The sequence below is a fragment of the Erithacus rubecula genome, assembly GCF_903797595.1.
Source record: "Erithacus rubecula genome assembly, chromosome: 8".
Classification (NCBI taxonomy): domain Eukaryota; kingdom Metazoa; phylum Chordata; class Aves; order Passeriformes; family Muscicapidae; genus Erithacus; species Erithacus rubecula.
The window spans coordinates 1,546,788-1,573,727 of NC_136659.1; the positions used below are offsets into that span (position 1 = coordinate 1,546,788).

Genomic DNA, 26,940 nt, shown 5'->3' on the forward strand with positions numbered 1-26,940 from the left:
CAGATTAAATAAAGAGTTAAATTGTCAGTAACGAAGTCTCAGTATTTACACTGAAGAGTTCAAATGCCTGATGTTTCTTGTGTGCTCTAAGCAACTCTGAGTTTAATATCCTTTAATATCCTTGTATTTTGTCTTCATGTAGTTAAAAGATAGCAAAATTAAACTTCTGGCTGGCAGAGCTGAGTGCTATGGTTTCACTGTTCCTGAACATGGAATCATTAAGGTTGGAAAACACCTCCAAGATCATCAAGTTCAGCCTTTGACCAATCACCACCTTGTCAAGCAGACCAGAACACTGAGGTGCTCTATCCAGAGACAATCCTAATCCTGCAGTGACATTAATTTGAGCTTCTTTTCAGAAATATATCCTATGGAGAACATCTGAAAGTATAGTGGTAGCAGTTAAGACTCCATTAATGTCTGTAGATGTGTCTGAATGTTAAATTAGGGGATAATAATCAAGATGTGATATGACAAAGTTTGTCATTAATGATTAATAAACTTCATATGTAGAACATAAAAATTGATGCCTGTGTTTTTAAGTATCTTAACTTCAGGGTTTTTTTCCTTTAGGGAGTATCCACATTAAGAAGTGCCTTTTTTGGGAGTTCAGATGTATTGTAAGCCTCAGGCATATTGTTGTTATCCCAGGAGCAGCAGGTACAAGTAAATGCAAAGGTGGAGATAATGAGTAGTGCTCTTTGTCTGCTGAGGGAGCTGATAATACACAAAATTCATGACTTTGCTACAAATAGTCTCTTTGGGGAGACAAAAATAAGGAAACCTCTTAAACCCTAATGCAGTAGCAGCAACAGCAACAAATAAACCACCCTACATGAATCCCACTGCCAAACTGTTCCATTTTCTGCTCTTGGAATTAAGCACTAATTAACTTCTGCCCAATATGAACTCATCTGAGCTTTGTACCAGTCAAAACAACATGTTAATTGTGTAATGTTAATAACACAAGAAAAAAAAGTTGGGCTCTTGGTAAATATAAATACATGCTGGTGGTATTTACTGTATTTGAAATTGCAACTGGTATGATCCAGTGTCAGCTTTTATAAAAAGATGAGATGTGGGGCTCTGCAGGATTTTCTTGATGCTCATCAGCTTCTTGTCAACTGAACTCTTGGCAGCATCAGTACCTGCTTGGATCTTACATCCTGGAGATCCTGCTGCTGACCAAGTTCTACTACATGGTTTGGAAAATGGATAGTAAGGAATTTTCTTAACTTTCAGAATTTTAGGTACTAGGAACTGAAATAACAATTTTTTTAGAATGTTTTTTGTTAAAAAATGTTCTCTCATACATGGCTGCCTTTTCCTGGAAGTGTTCCAGGCCAGGTTGGCTGGGGCTTGGAGCAACCTGGGATAGGAGATGGAACTGGATGGGCTTTAATGTCCATTCCAACACAAACCACTCTTGAGATTCTGTAAGTAGCAATTACAAATCTTAAGAAGTCTTCTGTACCAAAGTAGTATTATCAGGCTGCTAAAAGCATCCTGACTCTGGCAATGGAAAAGAGAAATTTGGATAAGTTTCTGAAGGCTCATGCTGTTCAGAATAAATGGAGCAATTCAGTTTTGCATGGACTTGAGTGATTAATTAGAAGTCCTCAAGTTCTGGCAACTGTGCAGTGAACTAAAGAAAGAGGAAGAGCTCTGTAATCAGAAAAAGAATCTTCCGGTTCATCAAGGTACTTTTAATAAGCATGCCTAAACTCTAAAAAAATTAAAAATTCTCATTGTTTGTGTGAATAGAAATGAACTGTTGGACTAAGGACAGAGAAAGATTGTTTTCACTGTGATTAGCAATATTCATAATATTCTTAAAATTGGAAAGTAATTGTTGGATTAATGGATACTTTTCTTTAATCAGACAATATTTACATAAGCAGTGTCTATTGGCAGAGCAGCATGATAAATACTGTGCTGTGGGCAGATCATTCTTGATTACTTGGTTGTACCTGTGCCCAGAAGATTGTAGGTGTTGTTCATGATCTTCAGTTGTTTTCTGGAGTTTTGTCATTCCATATCCTCAGCTATGATCATCTATAAATTGGGATATGGCAAACTAGTTCACATTCATCGTTGCTATATTAATGAAAGCAGAATTGGTTTGTACAGGAGGAACTCAAATACCAATAATTCAGGTGACTTTTGGAAGCAGAAGGATGTTGAGGTGAGAGCTTGCTGTGGTGTCAGTGCAACGAAATTCCATTACTGCCAAGTAAAGCTAAATCTTCTTCCAGGAACCTGGTATTGAAAACTCATTTGCTAATGAGTATCCAGGGGTTTGGAATCCTGTAAACCTTTAATACTGGCTCTAGGCCTTGCAGGTCTTGGTTTTGAAGGGAATACGGTATTTTATTTTAAATGTAGTCAGTTTTCTGTAGCAGGAATAAAAGGTATAATATACAGAAGGGAAACACTGTAAGTAAGCTATCTGCTGTGTATATGGAAAGAAACAATCACAAGCTTATAGCATGTTGAGTGCCTTTTTTAGAAAATAGCAATATTGGTACTTCAGTAGATGGATAACGGAAAAACAGCATACAATCCTGGCAGAGGAGTAAGAATACAAAACGATTTTCAACTTAATAAAAACCTCTATCAATATTGATGTCTGACTCAATATTTCTAGAGCTGCTTATTTGATTATTGACAGGAATGACTGCAGTAGAAGCTGAAGGAGGATGAGGATGCTGTGTGCTCTGTTTTCATTAAATATGTGACTGTAGAACTAATTACATATTTATTTTTTTTCAGAAAAAGATAAATTAAAAGCTTTTATTTTTTTTTTTTTTTGAACAAACACTTGTCCCGCCTTCTAAATTTTAAGTGAATATTTTGCTTAAAGCAGCTTCTGCACAGGAAATGCATTTCTGGGAAAACATCTGAGGGGGGTCATGCACACACAAAACTGAGCTGTTTGATCTTGACTCGTGAGCTTTTTGGTTCATGATCTTTCCTTCCCTTAAACAGCTGCCTAATTAGTCTTAAGGGCCAGTTTATCTGGACATACTGGAAAAAATGTGAAACTTTTTGTCCCTGACTCTTGGTATTTGGGAGTTGGTACAAAAGGGCAGTTTGGATTCCATTTCCTGCTAGTTTACTGGGAAAAATCAGCCTGGGACTGAATATTTAAATCCATGTTAATAAATCAGTGTGGCTTTTCTTTTCCATTTCTTCTGTGACAAATTTCTGCTCTGTTTTTTTGCTTATGTTTCTGTTATGAAATTTTGGCTTTTTTTTTCTCTTTTTTTTTCCATGAGCGAAACATACTTATGAAGTGCAATTTGATTGTTTTAGAAGTTCTTTATGTCATAGCTTGAAAATACTTTTTTGTGTTTTAAAACTCCGCACATCTGTAAAACCATGGGGAATTTTAAATACATTGGCCTTACACAGTAAGTACTTAGTTCTCATGGAAACTGGGCTAAAATCTTGAAGGGTTCTGATACAGAATGCCAAGCTTCTTCATCCTTACACCCAAATCAGTCCAAGTTGGGAATATTTTGTTACCAGGCAGGGGTCAGCCCTGGATGCCTTCAGATGCTGGTTTCTCATGAGGCTCCCCCCAGCAGCACCAACCTGGACCAGGTAAAGTTAGAGCAGGTGTGATCAAGAACAGTAGGAACACACTCATTGCCACAGGTTCATTCTCAGATGTAAACCATGCTAGGCAGGGAGGAACAGCTAAAAATGAGATTTAGCAACAATACACTTCTTAAAGATTAATTTAATGCAACCTGTTGGCATCCATGTAAGGAAAAACAAACCTCTCAGCTGAATCCCAGGTTTAACTTTGATATGGAGGGCATTCAGAGTCTTTCTTGAAACTGTTTTTCCATGGTAACATTTCTCTCTCACTCCTCAAATTGAAATCTACTATTTAAAACTCAAAAGAGTTTTTTTGCCATGTTTCTGCACTGTGTTTTTTGTGGATGTTGCTCACTCTTGAAGAAGCATCACCATAGCAGCAGTCTCTTAGAGAATTTTGTGGCTCTGCTTGTGGATCAGTGAGCAGCACTGTCTTGGATGGATCAGAGCATGTTTTGCTCACTGAATTTCAAAGAACAACTGAATCTGTGTTATTTTTCATGAGATGAAAAGGTTTTACATTTCCCTTAAGTGGCTTGTCATTTTGACTTCACTGTGAAAATTAAGTATGTTGCATGAAAGAATGGGCTGTGCAAACTGTGTGTGTTTTAGGAACACAGTGTGGTAAGGAAAGAGTTTGAAATGCTTCAGAAAAGGTCTCATTTTTAAATTCACTGCATGAAATAATGCAAGTTAGTAGTGTATCTACAGCTACAGAACAGCTGAGTTTGGGCTGAAGCACCATGATACTGCAGTGCTGATGGGAAAGTACTTAATTCACTGCTTACAAAAACTTTCTGATCAAATCACTCAGCAGAGCTCTTGGATCTGTAGAAAGTGGAAATGGAAATTTTCCTTGTTACATGATAAGTGAGTTTTGAGACAACCTGGTGGGTTTTGGTAAGACTAAGCATGTCCCAGTGCTCTGCAGCTGATGGAATTGGTGGTGGTTTTACATATTATTTAAAATGTTGCCCTCTTCTGGTTGCTGGCAACTATGAGAGTTGGGGATGGGCAGCAATACGATACGTAACATAAAAAGGTCTGGGACAAAGGAAAGCATGCATTTTATTTTGCATTAGAACAAACAGTTTAAAATAATCTAATATTTTACAAAGAACAACTGAATATAAGAAAAATTTCTAGGCACATTTAAGGATTCCACCAAATAAGGATTAATATAGGGGAAACAAGATTGTAGAGATGACCAGCCTTAAAAAGATGTTTTGATGTGCCTGAATTGTAGTGTATTATTTATTTTGTTGAACTCATTTTGAAGAACTGGTTTGCAGAATTGTGGCTTTGTGTAGGAATAGAGGCTGGGAGTGTGATTGCCTTGGGACGTTTGTAGTAGTCCAGGAATTCTTTTAAATAGCTGTTTTTGCATCTGTTACTCTTCTGCCACACCTCTGGCAGTTTCCAAGGCCAGGCTGGCTGGGGCTTGGAGCACCCTGGGACAGTGGAAGGTATCCCTGCCCATGGCAGGGAGTGGAATGTGTTGGGTTTTGAGGTCCCTTCCAACCCAATTTTTTTCTGATTTTTATGTCTAACGTGGTACCAGTAAAGGCTGTGAAGTTTAATGGGAAATCACATTAATATTTTAAATAAATTCTTAGGCTGGAGCACTTGCTGTTGAGCTTCAGCCCAAAGACAATTTTCATATGCTGGTAGGGAAGAATAAATTCTAGACATCAGAAAAAAAAGTCGTCTGAGGTCTGTAAGTTGGCCTGTATCTTCAGTTGTTTTGGAACTGAATTGTGTTCTTCTTTCTCACTTATTTAATTATCAGTATTTCTGAAATTAGGAATTTTAATTTTTTTTAATTAAGCAGGAACTGAGTCTGAAGGGGGTTTATAAACTGGAGCAGCTCTTGCCAGTAGATGGAGGTAATGAGATACAGAAGTCAAACTGCATTCTCTAGTTGTTTGAAGATGGGATAAAAGCCAAGTGATGTGTAGGAGAAAGGAGAACTTGTAGTTTGGTTTTTGCATTTCGTAGGACTTGCAGAAGAAATTAAGAAAACCAGTTTAAAACAGAGCTTGGACTCAAAGTGCTGCTGTACAAGTATTCCTGCATCAGAGGGATTGTCCTGGGTTTTCTCCATTTTCTGCACAGTTTATGCAAGTAATTAGTGTTCTTTCTATAAGAGTGTTTTGGGGCTCTTCTAGCAGTATGAGTCACAATGAGAATTGATTATCTCACAGCAGTTTTCTAGTTTGCCTTTTGGTTCACAACATTTCATTCTGTCTTTTTTAAAAAGAGAGAAAGGAAGGAAGCTGGTTTAGCTGAATCCAGGCTCTGAGGGTGTGTGTCTGAGTTCTGTGAGGGTTTAATCTTGTGGTACGAGACCCAGAGACTTGTTTGCAGTATAAAATCCTCCTGTCTACCTCAGAACCTACAAGTTAAATCCCCTTTTTGATAGTTACGTGTTTTTAACCTCACAAATGTAGTAGTTGCAGCAGCAGAGTGCTGCCTTTGCCTAAAGAATAGCAGGACAGTTTTTAAAGTCAGTTTTGAGGATGCCCCTATAAATTGTATGTTGCCATTCCCACCTGCTTTATATCTAAAGAAATACTTGCAGTCAGTCCTCCAAGTGCAGGATTTTAAGTTGCATTATTTTGCGGGGGCCTTCAGAGAACAGGACAACAACTTCTGCACTGCTGCCTTTGGGTTGGAGATTATTCCACTCTCACCTTATCTTGCTATTTCACAGGATGAACCTGAAGCCTCTGAACCTCTCAGCTACTCACTTTAATTAGAAAATTGCCCAGAGGTGTCAGAAGCAGTGGTATTAAATAAGTAACCTGCTGTGGGACTTGTGCCTTATGCTTGGCCCTTGCTGTGGAGAGAGAGCTCAGATCCCTGTGCTTCAACTTTTAAATCTCTTTCCACAGGAAGAGTTACAGGAGGTGTGGCTGACACTGAGAGTTTACAGGCCAAGGTTAAATAAAACCAAAACAGAAACCCAGAGCTGAGAGATTTCAGACAGCACGAGAGCAGTTTGAGCATTCCCAGCATGTTTTTGCTTAGTGAGATATGTATGACTGTGAGATTTATTTTTTTTTTTTAAGGAAAAGTGCCTAAGGACATTCATTTTTTCTTAGTCACAAATTATATAGATGTTGGTACTCTTTTCTCCTCACATGCAAAAGTAGAACTTGCCATAAATTGACTGCCATAGCTTTGTGGAAATTTACCAATCATGGTGAACTGTTTTATGACAATTACGCACCATCCATAGAATAAATGAACTTAATACAAGCAGTTTATGGGTCTGTATTTTTCCTTTCCTCCTGTTTTACAGCAGTGAGAATAACTGTGAGCTTTCTAGAGGCTTGTTTGTGCAGGACCATATGGAAAGCAATGCCCTGGAAGGAGTGCTTGCTGATATGGAAATAGCAACTGGAGTCATTAGTTTGTGTGAGTAACCTTCCCAAAAGAGGTAATTCTGACTTTAGGATGCTGCACTTCTGTGTCTGTCAGGGTGCTGGTAATGCACGTGTGCTGTGGGTGTCTGGGGATGTGTACCAAACATTTCTAGAGCAAACAAATGTACTGGGAGTTGAGAATGAGTATTCTAGGCTAGGTTAAGGGTGAAAGGAATATGAACATGTCCAGGGCTCACACCTAGGGACAACAGAGAAAGAATGTCTTAAAGAAGGGATTAAGGGTTGGACATGTGGAATTTTGTTTGTGGATGTCTCAAGAATCTTCCCTGCTTAAAGGTTTGTGAGTTGACACTGAGGAAGCTGAATAACACAAGGCTGAAGGGTGCTGGGCACTGCCCAGGCTCCCAGGGAATGATGACAGTCCCAAGGCTGCCAGAGCTCCAGGAGGGTTTGGACACCCCTCTCAGGCCCAGAATGGGATTGTTGGGGTGTCTGTGCAGGGCCAGGAGTTGGACTGATGATCCCTAGGGGTCCCTTCTCACTTAGAATATTCTGTTATTCTGTGAAATAACAGAACTAAAACAATTCACAAAACACAGTGCCAAGTCTCTTCTAGTGTTGTATCACACGGGGGTAGATCTCTATCCATGGAAGTTTCCCAAATCTCTTAATGCAGTGTTAGTGTGGAAGCCATAGCATAGAAATTCTGATTGCAAATTATCATTGCTTTGTTTGATTAGGGCAGCTTTTCCTGTGTTTTGTCAGTTCAGGTCTTACATTTAGGGTGGTGGGTTTACTGCTGCTAAAAATAAAACTGCCCGACTGTTGCAAAGGGAGATCTGGAACTCGGGTAACTCTGGGCTGTTGCTCTAAAAACTGACATTTTGGGACACCTGTGGTGGCCATACCTGTTTCTGAGCTCCTGCTGCCAGTTCAGTTCAAGGGGTGAATTAGTGTCCAACTTACCTCTTTTCATCAAAACTCACAGCTGAAAACTATAATCAAAATTACCTCAGCTTTTATAGTTTGTACTTGATCCAGGTTCAAATATTCTAGGATCAGTAATTTATCTATTACACTTCTGTGCTTATCCTACTTGCAAATCTGCAGTGATAAATTAGAAATGTGGGGTGTGCTGGCCATTAATCTGAGACTAAGCTTGGTAGTGAACTGTATTTCTCAGTGCTGCTAAATAACGCTGAGGGGCTCACTGAAATGGTTGCTTGAATTTTAAAACCCCACTCTTTGATTCAGACAAGGCCAGCAGTGAACTGTGAAGATGCAGCTCTGTACAGATGCAGGAGCTGAGCTCAATAGGTCCCTTCTCCTGCCTGCAGAGCTGGGAGAGGGACAGGCAGTGCTTGACATGGGAACAGTTGTGGCAATGAACCTTCCAAATCCGGGCATCCTGCTGTATGTGAGGATTGTTCACAGGATGTGCAGGGTCCTTTCTCCTTTCAGCTGGGGGAGGAAGCTTGGGGAAGACAACTGGGGACTGTTGCATGAGAGGATGTGATATGGAAATATCAAGGGAAAGGTCTTTGGCACTGTGCTGTTAGGGGAGGGCTGGTGTTTTGGGGAAGGGCTGCAGGATGTCAGTGGTGGGAGTGAGAAGATTTGGAAGACAAAAGGTGAAAGGAGGAATGGATTTGGGTCATTAGCATTGGTCTCAAGCGCATTACCAATTTTAGATGTATTTGGTAGTAGAGCAAGGACTTCAGTTTATTTTGCCTTGGCACCAACAGACATAAAATGTTATTTTGCTTATGTTTGCAAATTCATGTTCATTGTATTTCTTTGGCAAGTGAATGTAGATTGGTGTGGTTTAGGAGAAGATAAATCTTAACCTGGAAAACAAGGAAGTGATGTGGCAGTGCTGGTTTGCTTTCAGGTGCTAACATTGTCCCCCTGTCCCCTCACCACAGGCAGGAGGTAACCTGAGGTGTTATTCTTGTTATTGCCTGGTTTTATCCTATTTCTCTCTGGCTGATAACTCTCAGCCTGTGGGTAGCTTTCCAGAAGGGCTTGTGGACATCAAATCCCACTGCTTTTAAAAGTTCCCCTTTGAGATGTCTGGTTTTGTGGTTAAAATTAACAGTGTAGGATGCTTACAGATCCCTTGAGGATGTTTCTGTGCCTTGTTGGCTTGGTAATTGCTCTGTGCTTTGTTCTGGTTGTCAGTGTCTCCAGGTTGATAAGGGAAAGGTGCTGTAAACAGATGTTCCTCCTTAACCAGGGTTAAACCACAGCAAGACCAATCTCCTTTCTTTTTCTTTCTAAGAAAAAGTCCAGGTAGTTGCTGTAAAGAGCAGGGGGAACAAACTAAAATGTATGCACTGAATGTATCTAAGTCTTCATGGGGTGAAATTGTGCTTTAAAATAGGTGTTGGGAGCTGAGCTACTCTTTGTATACATTGCACCTGTACATGATTTCTGCCTTCAAGTCAGCCTCTGGTTGATTAAACAAGGGGAATAAAGATTTTGAGCACAGGGAACAAGAGTTCCCTGTATAGGAGCTCTGTAACATAGGGTTTATGTTAAATATATATGAAAGCTGTCTTAAATCAGCCTAATGAAGAGCTGGGAATGAGCACCCCAATATTTATGTGATAATTGCTGTCCATTTTCCATCAGGAATGCCTGTTGTATTCATACACACTTGGGCTGTTTTTCTGGCTGGTGTTAGAAATATTCTAAATCCTGTTACATGACAATAATGATTCTACATAAAGGAAAGACTGGATTTAGTCCTGCAATGGAAGATACCATCTACCTGCTCTGCAGGCACCTTCCTGGCTGTCAGAGGCACCAGTGTGGAAACACCTGTTGAGCTGGATGTTAATGAAATGGAACTATGAAATGAATGTGTTATGTTGTGGTCCTAAAAAAGAAGTGAGTGAAGCTTCACTCCATTTTGATGAAACTGTGGTAAAGCAACCCACTTAGGGTTACTTCCTGAGGGGCAAAGAAGGAGAAGAAATGGGGGAAACCCCATGGTCAGAGAATGCTGCAATCCACAAGCTGTTGGTTTCTGGGATGAGTAATAGATTTCCTTCTGAAATTGCACTGTAGAGGATAGAAACAGGTCTGAAACAGATGAGGGAAGTAGGAAGGAGTGTGTTCTGATGCATCTGTGTCTCCCTGTGTGCTGTCACTCAGATAACTGAAATGGATCACCTTGTGCTTTGGGTGCAGGTGATTAAAACCAAGAATTTTCCTTTCTGTCAGGGTGTCAAAAAGAAAAGGAAGAAAAATGCCTGTATTCTCTGCGCTATTATCATTTACCTTTGGGTTGTATTGCAAACATCTGTGTACTATCACATGTGATGGGTAAACTTACCAGCCAAGAGTATCATCTTGTTCTGTGGAATGAATGTTGGGTTTTAGCTGTTACTAGCTTTGTCTCCACGTGGTGGTTAAAAACTGGGGCACAGATGTACCTTCAGCATGAAATGCATATGCATAATCAAAAGCACTGGTTTGCAGTAAATAATTCATGTCAGCTGGGGCACTTGGTTCTGATAATGAGATCTCAGGGGCTTGGCTCTTTCCAGATGATATATGAAATATTTGCTGTTAGTCATTCACACTGACAACTACTTAGTTGCTAATAGGATTTGTGTGTTGAGGGGAAGGAAATTCCTGAAGTTTTTTGGTTGTTTCAATCCTTCCTTGATATCTCTTTTCCCTGTCTGCCTGGGCCTTGAGCAGCTCTGACTGATAAGACTTGGAAGGACAAATGAGTACCACCCCTAAGTGAAAACCTCTAGGAATTGACATAGGTAGGGATATAAATCTCTATTATGCTGTTATTGACAACCTGCTCTGTACAAAATCCATAAGGAAATTGTCTTTGAAAGGGTGGAAAGTGGACAGGCACAGAGGTGTTGGTATTTCTATACTTTGAGGGCCACAAAAATGTTGATGGAAGTAAAATACATCTATTTACATACCCATTAAACTTTTTGGGAATATGGAGATTTGGGTAGCTTTATCCTTCCCTTTAGGCAGACTTCAGCAGGACAAAGTCATTTATGTTCTGTCCACAACTGATGGGATGCTGAGGTAAGAAATTGTGAAGTAAGCTTTTATTTTCACCTCCTAGCATTTTTCTTACCAACTTATATGTGAGAGAAGTGATGAGTGACAGCATTTGCTCAAAATCTGGTGATGCTCTTGAGCTTTCAAGTCAGCAGTTCAAAGCTTGGGTAAAGGTGACTGATAGAAGGAATTATTTGGGAGCAGGATGCAGTGAATGTCCCCCCATGGCAATGGGGGATAGAATGAGATGATTTTTAGGGTCCCTTCCAACCCAAACCACTGGGATTCCACCCTGTACCAGTAAAGGACTGGGTTTAGCATTGATGCTGATGCCTTGCATGGGGAATATCAGATTTTGTGTGTATAGTAGCAAATACAATGACTATTGTCCTCTGTCCTTCAACCTTTCAACCAAATACTAAAAATGCTGTATTTTTATCAAAAACTTTACTAGTCAGAAGCCTTTCTTAGCTGCTGTGTTTTCTGGCACCCTTCCTTAGTACTCAGGACTGCAGTAATCACGACTGCTTCTGTAATTAATAGCAAATTAGCATATGACAGTGGTTCCTGCTGAACCTTGAACCATCTGCTCATGGCACTTGGCTTGTCAGTCTTCTGTGCAGGGATCTGGTGAGGATATTGATGATTAGTTCTGCCCCTTCCAGAAGGTTTAGAAGCCACACCTCATAACTGGGCAAGGAAGAGGTGTTTTTTTTGTAACTTTGAAATAATTTTCACCTGCTTTGTGCACTTGGGTGTGCTTCTTCCATAACAGAAAGGGAAAAGGGATCTGCTTGGAAGCCTTGTGCTTCTCCTCTGCTGTTAGTCCTGCTGATGTGTGTCTGCCTTTTGTTTAATGCCATCATCCACATCCCTGTTTGGAGCAGAGAGCTGGAGTGTGTGAAGTGCGGTTCACCACAGCCCTTCTGTGCAGGTTGTTACAGTGCTTGCAGTGACTCTTGGTGGTGGTGATGTCCTTCCCCTTGCTCTAGGCTGTCTAGCTTTTGGCAGAGCATTTCCAGGACAGTGGTGTTTGTACATCTGTAATGCAATCACAGTTGACTGGTTTGGGCTGGGAGGGACCTTCAAGACCATCTTGTGTCAGAGAAGAAGAGCTGGACCCAAGGAGGGTAATTTGGTCATTACTGTGGATCAGGTGTATGTGACTGCTGAGGGTTCAAGTCAGCTGAGGCCAGCCTGGGGAACAGCTCTGGTGTTTGACCTCAGAGAAAGGGTGAGGCTCTTCAGAGGAGAAGAGTGGATTTGTTACAGATGCCCAGAAAAGCAGGGGCTGCCTGTAGAAGTGTCCCAAGCCTGGCTGGACAGAGCTTGGAGCAGCCTGGGCTAGTGGAAGGTGTCCCTGTCCATGGCAGGGGTTGGGACTGGATGAGGTCCCTTCCCACCCAAACCATTCTCTTTGAGGGCACTCTTCTCAGTGTCTGTAACTTGAAGGAGAAAAATGGGAAGTATGCTTGATATGTCTTGATTCACCTGTGCTATAAAAAGATATATTGCTCTTTCTGAATCTGGAAATAGTTTATGAGCTACTCTGCTTGCAGGCAGGTATCTGGTGGTGCCCTTACAATGCTAAAATACCAGCTGGAAGATGGGTTGCTTTAAGAATAAAGACAAAGCTGGATGTGAAGGGATAGCTCAATATATGTAAATAACTCGCCTTTATTCTCATAATTCTGTTATCCTGATGAGTATTCTTCAAAGCCTTTATCAGTATTCCATATGTATGCTGATGATTATTCACTGTAAGTGTTGCTTTTGCAGCAGAGTAAGCCTGGTGGGAATGATACAGCCACTGCTGCTACAGTGAGGATTTTATCTAAGCTTCTTGCTTGAAAAAATCCTGATTTCCATATATTTTTTTTAATTCCAGTTCTTCCCAGTAAGACTATGGTACTTGTCTGAAAATAGTAATATTTTTAAACAGATGCAAATTTTTTTACTGGGGTGAGCTCTGGTGAGCATGTATGGCAAGTCAAGCGAGTTAAAAATCCCTTTGGTTCAGCTGTTTTCTGCAGAGAATAAATTAACACAATGGCAGCATGTTCTGTGTTCTTGTGAGCTTGACACAGAGTGGTCATATGGGTTCCTGCAGAAGTGGGTCAAAGCTATTTTTCCTCTTTGCCTCCAGCCATTAAGAGGAAAAATTGGACACCTGGCTCTCCACTACTCCAGGCATTTTATGTCTATTTTAGCATGCCTTCACCACAAGAAACTAAAAGCCCTTTCAGTTACTGTTCTCTCCCTTGGAAGAACTGTAGCTTTAAAAATTGATGGACACGTGCTCGGTTAATGATGAAAATAAATTTTGCTCCTAAGAGATAAGTGATAATTGAATACATGGTTATTTTAGCTAAGGCTAGAAAAGCGTTCTAGGGATTTGGAAGTGGTATTTAAATTTCACATGCAGCTGTGCTTACAGAGCAGGCACCCTATGGAATATACACACAACCTGAAAGCAGAGCTAGGAGAACCTAAGCAAAATCATGTCAAGACTGCAATAAGAGCTGGCTTGGATTTTGCTAAGGTAATTTAAAATTACAGCACAAGACACTTGACTTTTGGCCATTCAGATTGATTGAAACCAAATTCATCACCACTATGGTCAGCTGTGGTTTGGAAAGGCAGTGAGGGGTAACAGCACTTCAGAAGAAAATTAAAATGAAAAATAGCAGGCATGTATGATGAATACCCTGATGAAAGAATCTACTAGATTGCTGGTTTTTTGTGTTTCCCTCTGCTTTTGGAAGGATCTCACAGCTTTGCATGGTTACCTAGTTGATGTTCTGCAGTAATGTAGTCATGGAGTCATTAAGGCTGGCAAAGACCTCTAAGATTGAGCCAAATCATTCCCCCAGCTCTGACCTTGGGCTCTGTCAGCCTGGGGCTGTGACCATTCCCTGGGAGCCTGCTCAGTGCCCAGCCATGCTCTGAGAGAAGAACCTTTTCCTGATAGCCACCCTAAACCTTCCCTGACAGAGCTCTAGCTCCTTCCTGGGTCCTGACCCTGGCTACAGAGATGGGAGCTGTCCCTGACCTCAATCTCCTCCAGGAGAAGCAGCCAGTTTACCTCAGCTGTTCCTCATTTACTTTCCCTCTGAGCCCTTCAGCATCCTTGTGTCTCTCCTTTGGATGCACTCCAACAGCTTTAGATGGTTCTGATGCTGTGGTGCCCACGACTGTCCCCAGTGCAGAGCAGAGAGGGACAGTGCCCTCCCTGCCTGGCTGCAGCCTGTCAGTGAATCTGCTGCTGTGCCTCCAGTAAAAGGACTTGGATCTTCCACATCTGGTTTATCATCTCTCTTGAAAGTCTTTTTCCTTCGACAAGGTCATGCACAGTGGTAACTGAAAAGGAAAAATAGTTCTGTGCTGGTTCAGGTCTCCTGTTCTGTTTGTGAGGTACCTGTAGTTGGCCTCACTGACCTTTCAGACCACAAGGTGCTCCAGACTTCTTTTTGTGTCAAGTAGTAAGGCCTGTAGCAAACAGACTGGGAGTTCTTGGCTCTGAGAGAAAGCTTTTGACCTTTGCAAGGCTGTGGTGATTTTTATTCAAGCAAACAGACAGGACTGGAGTTCTGTATATCCCTGAAGTCTCCTGGTTTGCAGCTGGTAATAGCCAACTGCTTGGACCAAGCCAGGGAAAGTTCTTCTGAGTTCAGACCCCTTGCATGCCTGTGGGGAGAAGCACATTTTAAATAAAAAGTGTGTTGGTGCTGCCTGTGCAGTTTTAATTCCACATTTTTTATCACTGTTGGAATTAAGAAGGGATTTTGGTTTTCAATGTTTTTCATGGAGCAACTCCATCATCTGTTGTTTTCTGTATGACCATTTCAAATCATTTCAGGAAGGAATTGGTCTGAACCACAATTCCTTTGTTCTGTAGCAGGTACTAATTCCTGCATTTTCCACAGCGGGAAATGCTTTAGTAGTATTAGGATGGGGGGAATGTGTATTTAAATCCCATCTGGTGCTGAGCTGAGTGTGGTGAGGAAGGTCATCCTAGGTAACCCCACACATGTATCCTATGTAGGATAAATGGTGCTGGTGACATGTTTTTTCCCTGTTGATGGTCCTGTATCCTGGAAAGATGACGGTCATTTTTATCTGGAAAGTGAAAGCACGTAAATGGCTGAGCTCCAAGGACAATTACAGCTGCAGAGGCATCTTGTTTTGCCAGCAGAATGAAATATTAGGAAATCACATTTCTTTTGTGAGTTGAGCTCAGTTTGTTGGTTTTTAAGGAGTCTGTGCTCCAAGTGTGTTGTGATGTGAAGCTGGCAGGAGGAGTGGGACTCTAAGTCGAGCTGTGTCGCACTGCGGAGTTATTGCAGGTGTAAAGATAAGGTTTGACAGACTGGCTTTTATAATTTATGGGGTTTTGGCTCCTCAGTGTAGGATGGCTGGCTGTAAACAGTGATTTGCCACAGTGCTGGCAGAAAATTGAGAGCAATGTGTGAAGGCTGAGTCCTTCAACTAGAAGAGTTAGTGGGTATCAGCTGGAACTGATGAAGGGCTGGCAAAATGTCTTGGGCCCCAAAAAGTAGAGGTTTGGAAGTAATTGGCTTTTTCTTGCCTAGAAAACAGTGAGAAATATCAGATACAACCTTTTTTAATGAGGTCACATGTATGCTTTCCAAAACAAGAGGCTAAATTCTTGTGGAGCTCACATAGATATTTTGTGTCACACGCTTTGGACAGTCGTACCTCATTGAACTGAGGCTGTGCCTGCATTTTTCTGTTTCAGTGCAAGGAAAGTGGCTTTTTGGAGTCAACCCCTGTTATTTGGGAGTTGTCTATTATTTGACAGTGACTGCTGAAATGCAGTGTTTTGTTTCCCCTCTCTGAGTGCACGTGCTTGGTTTGCCCATAATGCCTGATGTTAATGCTGGCTGTGTTTACAACGGGTTGTTTGGGGATTGTAAATAATTTTGAAGCAGCAGGAGTGACCTACTTCTTAGAAGCATTTGCCTTCTGGCTATTTTGAGGGTTCTGTGGATTCCCAGTTCCCTTCCATGGAAAGGCAATCTTCTTTCACGTTTAATGCTACACAAATGTAAAGAGAAGTATAATTTGGAATATTACGCAACTAGAATACAGCTTGTTTGTACAGCTATTGTTGCATTTCCTAAAAGGTGTTCAGCACAGAAGCAAGTGTGGCATAGGTAACAACAGTGTGAATACTTTCTGGAGTACAGGGAATAATTACAAGCAAAATCTTTGTTTATTATTGTTTTTAACTGATGTTTTAGGTCATTCCCAATTCTGTTTGAGAATAGTAAGTTTCTGTTCTTTGTTTATTTGATTTCAACTTTGCCAATACTAGATTTCTTGGAGCAGATTTATGACTTACCTAGGCTGGGTTGTCATAAAATACAGTTTTGGGCTATGTTTAATTCCCTTTTGTGTCTTAGCTCTTCCTTTTCCTCTCCCCCTCCATTAGTTCTTCCTTGCTTATCACTTCTTCCTGAGTTCATGCCATTATTTCTGGGGACACTGTGCTGTGTGTCATGTTTTAATTTGAATTTAGATGCATTGTTCCTAGTGGATTTAAGGGCATAACAAAATCCTGGTGGGGTCACCCTTCTCTTCCACGACATTTTTGCCTGACAGTGGATGTTTGTTGAGTTGGAGAAGCTTGTACTTTAAGAAGAACAACATTTTTTTGCTAAGAATGTCATTACCAGGTTAAACTAATGTGAGGAATGGAATGAGGACAGATTGAAGTGTGTTGCCAAATGTAAAGCAGAGGGGTTGAAGCAAAAATTCATGGCATACTAAAGGTTTAATTATACAGTAAGGAAATGGAAAATGTTCAGTAACCCTCAGGGGACTGAGGTACATGACTGAAATTGTGAAGTTACCCTAAACAAGTCTCGAAGGGATAATTTTTTTTACTTTGGGATTGCTGCAAAATGTCAGATTAAACCTCAAACCATCACCTGGAGATGGAAGACAAGGGAAGAGACCTGGCTTTGTTATCAAAGCAGCTAAATCAGGAGCAAGTCTGTGGCTTGGCTGTGGTTAGAATGTTTTTCCAAACTGTTGGGCATTAGAAAACATCTACTTCAGAATGCAGTGGGAATGATGCCTTGGTTCAAATGTCTTGGAAGAGCTGTGGATGTCTTTAGGTGAGGAAGGCTCTTACCCTGGGTTTGCTGCAGCCATCACTGCCATCCCTTTGGTTTTCCTGGGACCATTGGTGTTGCTGTTGTCCCACTGCTCAGAGAGGGACAGGCTCCTTTCCAAGCTCATTAGAGGAGCAGTAGCAGCTCTCCTCATGGAGGAGTCATATCCTTTAACCAGGTCTCCCAGGAGGATGAAATCCTTGCAGACAGGGAAGCTCCCTGGATTACAGTGATGATGTTGATTTTTGAAATCGTGTGTTCCTGTGCTTTTCAATAACTGAAATGGGTTTGGAGTGGGTCTGTTTACTGAGGTTGCTTTAAAAGAATGTATCCCAATTGCACCTTGTCCCCCTGGGCAGGGGAATAAGAACATGAATTTTCTCTCCTTTCAGGAGTGGAGTTTGAGGCTGGTTTTGTAGCGTGGCCTCTGGGCTGAGCTTGGGCTCTCTCTGTAGATGTTCAGTCCTGCTTTTAAAGATGTTCTTTATTAGGCTGAAAGCTGGAGTCACTTCATATTCTTGGGAGCAGGGGCTGATCTTATCAGGCCTGTTGTGCTTCCTTCCCTCCTGGCCCTCCCTCCCAGCTGAACCCAGCAGCAGCTCCTCCTTGTTTTCCTGGCCTGGCATGTTTGTAATTAAATATCTGGGCCTGAATTTGTGTTGCTCTGCTTTGCAATTTCTCCAGTATCTTCCTGCTCTGTTCCTCACCAGGGTGGCATTTTTTCCAGCCACCAGGATGAAAATCCATTTTTCAAGTTTTTGGTGGTCGCTGTTGCCTGGTGGCACAAAACTGCCCTTGGGATTTATCTGGTTTGTGTTTTGTCCTGTAATTTGAACACTTTGATCTTTGCTGTGTAGAACATCCCAAATCCTGCATTGCAACCTGACCTAAGGAATGGTTCCCTCACTGCTGCAGGAATATCTGGGGCTGTTTTCCAATGTTCAGCACCTGATCTTGGTGTCTGTGTGTGGCCATGGGCACGTGTTAATCTTTATTTTGGCTGACAGAGCCTCAGATTTGCCTTCCAGCAAGTGCAAGCTTTTTCTTCCTCTTCAGTGTTTATCAACAGACCTCAAATTCAATTGTCTTGCCTGTAGACAATGGAAATGTCACTTTGGTCCCTTGTAAATAGGAAAAAAGCTTTTTATGGGGTACTGGAGTGAATAAAAACACACACAATGTTGCTTTTGTTGTTGTTATTTTTTTTTTCATTTGAACATTTTGATGGGTTTTTATCTCTCAGAATAAATGATTGACAGAGGTTTTTTTTTTTTTCCTGCAGTTTGTTTTATTCCTCTAAAATTACTTGAAAAAGTTGGGAAAGCAGGCATGTCGGCCTTGGAAAAAAACTAATTGTTGTGTTACATGACCATTTCTCTTCTGTGGGGATATTGTGAACAAAATGGGAAGCCATTCCATTAAACTTCACTAAGATAGTTGAATTAATGTAGTTGTAGGGAAGGGAGCCCACAAATGTTCCCTCTAGAAATTCACTGTAGCAGAAAAGGCTTCTGAAGACCTGGCAGGAAAAAAAAATAGTGAATTTAACAGAAAATTCTTAAGATACCTGAAAATGAAATAAATGCTGCTGGACTGGGAAGCAGATGAGGAAGTGAAAGATTGGTTTCTGTGTGAGCAGTGGGCAAGGATCTGAAGAAGTAATTTTAGGCAGCTGATACCTTCACCTGAACTGTGGAATAGTCACAAAATAGACACATAAAGTAGCTCTAGATGGGAAGGTCACACCACTCTTTGGTATTCCAGCAGTGCCATCTTTCCTGTCCCTCATGCTGGCTGTAGCAATGTTGGAACTGAAGGAGAATCTCAATTACCTGCAGTGTTCTTGTGCTGCTGAAACCTGCCTTGAAGGGCTGGTGGTAAAAAATCAAATATAAATCGCTTTTCTTGCCTGGTTTAAAAAAAAAAAATCATGTAAGATTGGAAATATTCCTCTGTACCTGTAACTGAGTGCAGATATTTGCAGTCCTCAAGATGCTGGGCAAAATCATGTAATATTGCAAAAGAAATGAGGGTCAGATGACAGCCTTGGGAGAGATGGCTGAAATGAACATTACCACAGGTAACTGAGGAAAATACAGGTGTGGGAGTTGCCTTGATGAGGCAGTTTGAAGGTTAGCTGGGAAATGGGCTTTTGCAGCTGTAACCAAATGTCATATTTTGTCCTGGAGAAGGCCTGGGAAAGCAGGCAGGCACTGGTTGCAGCTCTCAGATCAATTCCCAGTGATAGCAATCCTTGCTGCTATGAAATTCCTGGTGCCTGCCTTGGAAAATGTAAAATAGAGGCATTTTTGCCTTGGCAGGTGTACTTCATTTTGAAGGAAATTGATGCTTAGGTTGAAGCAGATCCTCACTAAAGGCTTTTGTGTTAGTATCAAATGCTGGAAACAGATTTCCTGCAGTGGATTTGCTGGGAGATGAGCACAGTTTGATGTTGCTGTGCTTGTAGAACCTGCAATATTTGTAGATATGCAAATCTGCAGTGGTGCTGTGTTAATGGTTGGACTCAGTCTTGGAGGTCTTTTCCAACCTTAAGGATAAATAAATATCTCATGTAAATCTCAGAAAGGGCTGTGGATTTTCAAGTGACACTTTTTGGAGAAATATAAAATATGATTTTCCAAATGAAATATTTGTCAGTTTTATTTTGCTATGGTTGGAGTACTTCAGAAAGGACAAGGCTCAAGATATACACTTCAAGTTGTGGTTTGGTTGATACATTTTCCTGTCTTAATCAATAATTGTGTTATTAGCAACCTTAAACCATCCAGGAGGCTATTGAAAAATACTTGTCAGGTGAGTAAAATCATCATTCCTTGGTATGATAATTCCTTAGTAGGATAATTCCTTAGTATGATAATTCCTTAGTATGATAATACAATTAGATGTTTGTTGAAATACTTGAGCCAAGACATGTCCTGCCCTGGTGGATTTATACAGCTTGAAGCTGCCGTGCTCTGCCCAAAAACAGTCCAGAAAAAACCCAAAATGCAGCTGAAGCTTTTGGGTAAATTTGTCCTGATGCTCATAATGCCATTGGCATTGTTAATAGTTTGTGTTCAAACCTGTGCAAGGCTTGTGGTTGTCCCCAAAAAGCAGTGTGTGAGCAGAGAAGTCTTATGAAGATTTGGTCAAATAAAGCTGTCACCATAGTAGTGTGGGACCCAGGTTTGGTTCTTTTAACCAAAAAAAAAAAATGTTTTCAGGCTTTTAAACACCTTTCTTTTCTGTTTTAAATTATTCTGCAAATAATTTCTGTTTTTAAGGCGTTTTGCAATGGGATCATGGCTAGTGGAAGGGCAGGAGGTGAGCACAGATTGTGTAACGAGCCATAAACTTTCCTTTGTGCTGTCTGTGTTTTGCCCTCTTCAGTCACAGTGGCTGGGGAAGGGCTCTTCTGTCCTGCTGGGTTGCAGAATAGATTAAAGATATCTTAGGACATGTTGGGGCCACAGAGGGATTTAGGATTGGTTTAGAGGGCATCCCATCGTTAGCAGGATCTGGATTTAATATGAAAACCCCTAAATGAATATCTAATCCTCTTCTTTCTGGGGATAGATGGTTTATCCCCATTTTGAAGCACAGCCTTCCACTGTTGCAAGTAACTGAAAATCTATTAGCATCTGCAGCTGGCTGCTTGCCAGGTGAGATACATGGATATATATTTCATTTTGGCAATTGAGAAACGCTGAGCTGGAGCCAGGGGGAGCTTGGTAGTGTTTGTGAGTTGGCCATGTGTGTTGTGCTAATGGGTTGTTCTTGTGGGTTTACCTAAGTGGGGGTTTTATTTCTCAAGATTTGCCAAGTACAAGAGGTTAAATGCAGCATGAAGTAAAATTCTGGAGACAAGAAATGTGGTAGCCCATGCGAAGCCTGTCCTTAGCCTCACCTCAGCCTTAGGTTACTTATTCCTAATGATTGCCATGGCTTTAAGGGGGAAAGGCACAATTTTGTTGCTGCTAGAGGGCAGGGTTAGTTGGGATTTGGGGTGAAATTGTTCCCTGTGAGGTGGGGCCCTGGCACAGGGTGCCCAGAGCAGCTGTGGCTGCCCCTGAATCCCTGTGAGTGCCCAAGGCCAGGCTGGACACTGGGGCTTGGAGCAGCCTGGGATAATGATAGGGGATAGAATGGGATGGTCTTCATTGTCCCTTCCCACCCAAACCAGACTGTGATGGGATTCCTCTTCTGAGGGACACAGAGCGAGCTGATCCTTCCTCTGGACTCCTGCTATTAATTGTGGGCTGCTTTGTGAAAGTAAGATATGGATTTACTGGACCAAATCTGGCAAGGGACTGAAAGATGATGAAGAGACTGGAGCATCTTTCAGTGAGGAGAGGCTGGGAGAGCTGGGACTGCTCATCCAAGCTTATCCATTGGTGTTAAACTTACCTGTGAAATCTCCAGCTGGTTGGAATCCAGAGCAAGTGCTCTCTTTATCATTTAAGCTGCAACAACTCATTGGCTCAGATTTTAGAGAATTCAGAGTTCCTTCTGGAGCTTGTAACAGGAATTATGTTGTTGATGGGAGTTGTTTGTGCTTGGTATGATGCTCACTTAAATGCTTTAGGATGCTGTACATGCTCCAGGTGCTTTACAGGCCCTGTGCTGCAGCCTTCACAATTGGTATTTCTGCTCTGTACATGGTTAAATTGGAGGCTGAGTCATAGTTTTTCCCAGTTGGATAAGTGCGGTGGGAAATTCTGTGGGCTGGAGCAGATTGGAAAGACAGACTTCCTGGGTATCTCCTCTTGAGAAAATTTTCCTTCTAACTGAACATCTGGTCCCTGTCTCAAGATTAACCTTTAGCATTAGATTTGCTGAACAGTTTAGTAATGAATACATGCAAAACTGCATGAGTTTGTTTTTTTTTTTCTTTCCATTGTGAATATAAATACTTAAAGCAGGAAAAGAGGTTATAATTAGCTGTAAAGCAGGAATATACATATTCAATAATATTTGGAGCCAAAACTGTATGTATTGGAAAAAATAGCTTTTGAAGTGAGTAATGAACACTTCATTAGGTGTTTTTCAGCACCTTCATGAATTAAGTTTTTCAGATGCATGAATCAGCATTTCCAATATGTGAAAATGCCAGTTGTGAGCAGAACTTTTTACTCTCATTGGCTTGCTGAGGCCCCTTGTGAAGAACAAACTCTTTGGGTCAAACAGAAAATTCAGTCTGAGTTTCTCCCAGAAGTTGGCTTTGAATCTTTTACTGAATGGACTAAGTGCTAGAAAATCCTGACTTGATCTGTTTGGCTTTTTAAAATGAAAATGTCTTGTAGAATCCTTACAAAATAATGGTGTACAGAGGGAAAGACCTGGAAGTGCTGGTAGTTGTATTAAGATGATTTTTATTGTATAGTTATGATTATACTGTGATTCACAATTTGTGTTTTACTTGGAAAGTACTTGAAATTGCAACTATTTAAGGAAAGCTTTCATGGAAGTTGTTGAAGAGACAAAAACTTGGCAGTCTCTGAAGTGGGAGTTTAGGTGATCCATACATTAGGCTTACTAATTTTGCTAATGGATGAGTTATGCCTTGGAATTTCATTTTGTGTGAAACTTTATGGAAGGATGAACCTTTTACATGCTCCTATTACCTGTGTTTAAACAAGCCCATATATCTTGTGGGAGTCTTCAAATGTTTTTGCAGAAAATGGTGCAGCTGAGTAATTAGGGTTTTTTATAGGCAAATAAAAAGGAGGGATTAGAGGAGAAGCATGAAGGGATGGATACCTGTGTTCTATGTTAAACCAAACCCAGGCTTTGGTGCTGCTGCTGGTTTTCTGGGTGGAAGTGGAGAGAGAGAGCAGTGCCTGGAATGACAGGAAAAGTTCTGGAAACTGGAAAGGTGTTGGGGTGAAGTGTTTCCTGCAGGCAGAGCCCTCAGCACTTTGTCCAAAGGTAAGGACCCACAAGTTCTCCCTCCTTCCCTCCCTCCTCTCACTGGGGGTACTGGGAACTCAACCCAGGAGCCTTTCACATGATGGAGTGACCTCTGCTTCCACACAGTAATATCTGGTGTTTGATGTAAAGCCCCTTTAGTTCTGCTACCCAGCAATTGTTTGTTTTTGCTTTTAAAATATGTAAAGAAGAGGGTCCAGTGTCTTTAAAGAATGTTATTTTGGACATGGTTCTTCTCTTCTGTAAGTGATATTCCGGTATAAAATACGATTTAGGCTTATTAATATATGATTACTTCTATCAGGAGGCATTGTTGCAATATTGCTATGGCTTTAATGAGATTTTTTTTTTCATGTAACATTAATATGTTAAGATTAGGGGGGTTTTTTGTTTGTTTTCTTAAGCTTGAACCTTCATCATTTGTGTGTGCTTGTTAGGAGGGGAAAAATTTCTCCAATTCCTTTATTCTCTCACTTTGTTATACCACACAGATTGTTATGAAAGGGATAGACATGAGAAATACTAGAAAGTATTTCCCATTCTCTAGCTCTCCTCTGCTCTCCAAGTTCTGGTGTTTTGCAAGTCTGTTCCAGGTAGGTTTCTGTCTTGTTGCTTCCCCCTCCCCGTGTAAAGGAAGATATCCATGCCAGCTGAGGTTGGAACAGGAATGGAACCCACATTAGATCCAGCTGGCCCAGGAAAGGGACTGGGACCTGAGCTGTAGGCTTAGCACTGAAGGACTGCCAAGGTGCCTGTCGTCTGCTTCCCTGACTCCTCTGACTGTCATCTTCATCTCTTGGGAGAGTTGCTGGAGGCAAGCAAGTTAAGATTGCTGCTGGTTGCCCAGCCTTCTCTGCTCCAGGTTCCCAGCTGCTCCAGCAAAAGCCATGTCTGCCTGCTGATGGTGGAGGGTGACAGGTACAGGGTGACAGCAGAGCCTCAGTGCTCCACTGTGGCTTCAAAACCTGTTGAGGTTGTTTGCAGCTGAGACCTGCCAAATTCACTAAAATGTTGTGCAGATGCTGCATCCCATTTTCCCAAACTTCCCTAGTGCTGGGTGATTGAAGGGCCAGAGGTTTGTCACTATCTGATTTCAGGGGCCAGGCTTTGCACTGTGTGGTTTGGCCAATCTCAGCACTAGTTTTTGAATCCTGATTAATCAGTCACAGGTTTTGTGTCCTTTGGGGCCCTTCAGAGATTCAGGTGGTCTCCAGTCAGAGGAACTGTAATCACCAACCTGAGGGTAAAACACAATTTTAGGTAAGACAGATCCTCTTGGTGTTCTCACCTGCTCATGATCAGATAATGATTTTCTTTGATATTAATTGCAAAGACAGGTTTTTACTTCACTTTCTTGGCATTAAGCACATTGTGCCTGGTGAAGAGACCAGAGAAATGTAAGGTGGCTAAAGAATTTTGCACTGCAGTGCTTCTTACCAAGGTGCAGTTAGCTGGCAGCCATCTGAGACCTCCCTCCTTCCTTTTGGACAGAAGAATTTAATTCAGTTAGGTCTCTTATAGCTGCATAAAACCCAGATTGTTTTAACTTGTAAAAAATCCCATCTACAGTTGGAACTCTTCTCCTTGAGGTGCTTGTTTGGTGGGAAAACAAAGCACAAGATTTCTCTCCTGAGAATATTCCTTATGCTATGAGCATCCCAATTTCAAGGAACAAGAACAAGGAAAAGGGACAGGTCAGAATTACTTACACTAATTGCTCAGCAAGCTGTATATTCTGGAATTCAGTATTTCTTCAAAGATCTGTGCCTTCTACTTCAATAATTCCCCCAGTTCACTGAATTTCAAATCACTTCAGAGCTTGAATCAAGATTGAGCTTTTCCCAGGTAAAATATGCTTTTAAATACACCTCTGATAACTTTTGTTGTGACATTTGGGTCTTAATTAAAGATTATTCAAGAACATTCTGATTGTGCAATTCATAATGTTACAAGTTAATTGAAGTGCCAAACACCTTAAAAGTGCCTAAAGGCAAGAAACTGATAAAACTTCATATGAATTTACTCAATTAATCTATTTTTTTTCAATGAAGTAGGGTAAAATTCTGACAACTTGAGCTTTATAATAAAAAATGGGAATCATGGTGCAAGCAATTGTGTGTGATTTAGCATTTCTACAGAATTGTTGTTTGAATCAAGAGGGTGTAATTCATCCAATTAAGAATTTCCTTTTACAGTCAATAACTGTCAGTATTTAGTTTCACGTATGCCAAGTGCAAACTATTTGACTTGGACATAAAAGCCATAATAAAAGTTGAAGGAGCATACTTGAAAATCCGTTCCTGATAAGAAGGGAAGGGAAATAAAGACCTCCATTGTTTTTCTAGGTGGACAAAACTTGAATTTTTTGAATGAATTTTTGACATAGTGCATTCTCTCTGCTCAGGAAGGCAAATACATTATCTGCTCAGCTTTCATCTGTTATAAATAATCTTAATTTTAAAGCAGCTTTTAATCTTCAGCTTCAAAACTTGTGTTCTCTTTACTTTCTTGTGTTTGCCAGCATCCTCAGGACTCTTCTTCACAAAGCTTATTCCCCCACTGAGGTCATTAATTTGAGAGACTCTAAGACAAAACTTAATTTCTGCTAAGTAATCCAGGCCATTAGCAAATGCTGTGGCTTTGAGCTGAAAGAACAGTTCAAATTAGGAGCAGCAAGGGGCTTAAGTTTTCTGTAATTATTTGCTTTTATAAGAAATTTACTCAACCCCCCTGTCTGGGATATAAATGGAAGGATGCACAGCATCGTCCTCATGCAATTTATTTGAGCCAGGCTTCAAATGTACATTGGGGGCAGTGTTTTGAGGTGCCAGAAATGGATAATAGTGGTTATTAATATGTTTTTCTGTTCATGGTGGAGTCACAGCATTAGGAAGGTTTTAATTGTTGGGGTAAGGAGGGAAAAGAGGAGGTGCTTGAGGGGATTTTTCTGTTGTATATACACCCTACCCTGAGGGTTGGTTGTTAATTTTTAAGTATTTTTCATTTTGTATTTCCTGTGGAGGTACAGAGTTTTTGAATGAAATGGCCCCTTTTCTGGGAACATTTCAGTAATTAAGGCATATGATAGCAGATAATAAACAAAAAACTTTAGGTATTGTCAAATGGAGTATCCCAGAGCTAAAGTCCATAAGGTGATAATGCATTATAGTCAACCAAGTAAAGAGGAAAAATAAGAAAAACCCAGCAAAAATTTCAGCTTAGTAGAAGAATCTAGAATCTGCAAGAACAGCATCAGTTCAGAGTGTCCTGTGTGCTGCAAGGTCTGAACTGTCAGATGATGCAGGCAACCAGAAGGTTCTTTAGGGGAAATAAATAAGAATCCAAATTATTTATTTGGAAAAGGAGCTGAACAGGCAGTTACACTCCATCTATTGATGGAAGGAAGAACAGACTTTCTGCAGGTATTTACTTCAGAGTGGCACAGCATTATGAAAATGCAGGAAAACCATAAACAAATCAATCTGTTGCATCAGGACATGGGAAACTTGGTGTAGAATCCCAGAGTGGTTTGGGCTGGAAGGAACCTTAAAGCTCATCCCATTCCACCCCCTGCCATGGGCTGGGACACTTTCCACTATCCCAGGTTGCACCAAACCCTGGAATTTCCTCATCATGGCTGTAGGAGAGCCCTGATCAGCTCTGGCATGGTCAAATTGTTCATCATTGTTAGCTGATAAAGAGAAACCTCCCTGGGGTTCAAGATTTTACAGAAAAATTGGCTGAAGTTGCCTTTTAAAAGAGTCAATGTGTGTTGTCAGCAAATGTGTCAGTAAAAAGAATCCAGGATGGAATCAGTCACAAAATAAGTGGGCTTT

The 26,940-nt window shown here is 41.0% G+C and overlaps 1 protein-coding gene across 4 annotated transcripts in view; it reads left to right on the forward strand.

The window, feature by feature from the left end:
- Positions 1-26,940, forward strand: part of AGAP1 (ArfGAP with GTPase domain, ankyrin repeat and PH domain 1) — a 289,598-nt gene that overhangs the window by 26,638 nt on the left and 236,020 nt on the right. The gene's annotated exons all lie outside the window — the stretch shown is intronic.